At 48.1% G+C, this 2,348-nt stretch overlaps 1 pseudogene across 1 annotated transcript; it reads left to right on the top strand.

The window, feature by feature from the left end:
* The first annotated feature begins 1,326 nt into the window (after window positions 1–1,326).
* Window positions 1,327–2,102, top strand: LOC308249618 (actin-related protein 2/3 complex subunit 3-like; annotated as a pseudogene). The gene is made up of 2 exons: window positions 1,327–1,522; window positions 1,766–2,102. The product of its transcript is annotated as an actin-related protein 2/3 complex subunit 3-like (transcript).
* Window positions 2,103–2,348: the final 246 nt, after the last annotated feature.

Genomic DNA, 2,348 nt, shown 5'->3' with positions numbered 1-2,348 from the left:
CGCCCTCTGTGCTTTCTGTGCATGAGTGTCTGGCCTTGCCCACCTTTTCGGTGTGAGCTTCAGGAGCGTGGTGGTGTGTCAGGTACAACGAGGAAAAGTGAGTTGAGGTCAGGCAGAGCGGGGAGGGCTGGAAAACACAAATGAGAGGTAAGGGAAGGCCACCCTTGGGGGCCCATGGCTGAGGACAGGGCCATGTGGAGGCGGGGCTGACACACTCCTGTCAAAGCCCCTCCGTGCTGGAGGAGCTGCCAGGGCAGCCTTTCCTCTGGGCAGCGGGCCGGAGACGCGGAGCTCGCCAGCCAGCACGCCAGGGAGCGGGTTTCTTCTTGTGGCTGTCGAGAGGGAGTCAGGTGGGACCAAAGCCATGAAACCCCCACTCAGTGTTGGCGAAATAAAGGGTTCGACCAGGGAGACTGAGAGCCGACGTTGGTTCCCAACACCCACTGCAAGCTCAGCGGCCAGCAGGCCTCGTCCCCAGCACCCACCTCCACCGTCTTCTGTGCAGTGGTGCGGAGAGGATGGCCGGCGTCCAGCAGCCACCTTAGACCACGAGTTCACGTTGTGGCTGGAGGCCATGTGCTGAGGAAGCAGAAAGGTAAGACCCTGGATCCTAGATGACAGTCGGAGTCACCATACTTCCTCCAGGGTGCCTACCTCTGAGTTAATGTGCAGGAGAGAACCTTGGTATAAAAAGAGAGACATAAACTTCTAGCTCCAGTTTTTTAAGCACTGTTTTCAGAGGGTTTGGGAGGTATCACCCAACCACTCATAGCAATGTTAACTGATACCCTACCGTCCTGGATTTCTGTATGCACATACACAGGCTTGCACATTAATACACACGCACAGCACCTACACGCCTGCACACAAACACATATACACGTATATCACAAACACACACATTTGGAAATTTAAACTGTTAATTCACATTTAAACTAACAGCATTCTTGAAAGTTTAGAAAAGAAGGGGGGATGAGAATCTCTTGTGACCCCCCACCACCTTAACAAACAGGCAAGTGGCTATCTTTATTCTTGTGCATAGTAGATGGTGAAAGTATTTTGTTTAATTTTTTAAAAATTTGGTTCTTGCCTTGGCTGGTGTGGCTCAGTTGGTTGGGGCATCATCTCATGTACTTAATGGTTGCCAGTTGGATCCCCGGTTGGGACATGAACAGAAGGCAGCCAGTTGATCTCTCTCACATCGATGTTTCTCTCTCTTTCTCTAAAGAAAAAAATCAATAAGCATATCCTCAGGTGAGGATTTTTAAAAAATTAAAATTAAATTTGGTTCTTGTTCATCTGGGTTGAAACTCAGGGGCCACCAAGATGCTGGCTTCCCACTCTTCTCTCATGGACCCCAACCACAAACTCATTGGAAACACGGCACTGTCGCCATCAGAAGTCAGTTCAAAGGACCTGCCCCAGAGAGACAAAAGATACAGATATTGTGGATGAAGCCATCTATAACTTCCAGACCAATGTCTTCTTCAAAAAGTGTGAAATTAAGAATGAAGCTGATAGGCCCTGGCTGATTTGGCCCAGTGGATAGAGTGTCAGCCTGTGAACTGAAGGATCCCGGGTTCGATTCTGATCAAGGGCAGGTGCCCCGGTTGTGGGCTCGATCCCCAGTGGGGGGCATGTAGGAGACAGCCAATCAATGATTCTCTCGTGTCATTGATGTTTCTATCTCTCTCTCCCCTCCCTTTTTCTCTCTGAAATCAATAAAAATTAAAAACAAAACAAAACAAAAGAATGAAGCTAATAGAACCTTGGTATAAAAACTCCCTACATTTCTGAGTGTTTACAGAAACTCCAAAAGTGCAATTCCAAAAGCCAAGGCAAGCAGAAAGTGTATGCCCTGGGAGTCAGTAACTTCCCGTTTCCTGGAGAGCGTGGTTTTCCCCTTAACACGATGCATGTCCATCCCTCAACACACAGGAAGCGAAGGGCAGAGGGCCTGTTGGCAGCAGCTGTGGTAAGAGGCTGGACTGAGACTCAGAGAGGAAGTGTTTGACCCTCAGAACGATAAACCCAGCAAGTGGCCGACTGGCTTTGTGAAGAGACAGTTTATGAACAAGAGTCTTTCGGGACCTCGACGGTGAAGGGACCAGGCAGACACTGTTCCCCTGGCCGTGGGCAGCATTTTACAGCAAATGCCTTTACTTCATAAAGTTTTATTCAGAAGAGAGAAGAGAACATGTCTTTACTTGGAAAGTTCATTATTAAGAATTTGGGGAGGGGGGGAGAATGAGTTGTCAGAGGATGATTTGAAATGTTCTGCAGTATTAAGTTGGTATTTAATAAGCAGTGATAAAGAATTTCTAACACTTAAAAATTGGTTCTTGAAT

The sequence above is a fragment of the Plecotus auritus genome (assembly GCF_963455305.1).
Source record: "Plecotus auritus genome assembly, chromosome: 5".
Taxonomy (NCBI): domain Eukaryota; kingdom Metazoa; phylum Chordata; class Mammalia; order Chiroptera; family Vespertilionidae; genus Plecotus; species Plecotus auritus.
The sequence above is the reverse complement of the archived record's forward strand: the minus strand, read 5'-3'. Positions and strand labels throughout refer to the sequence as shown.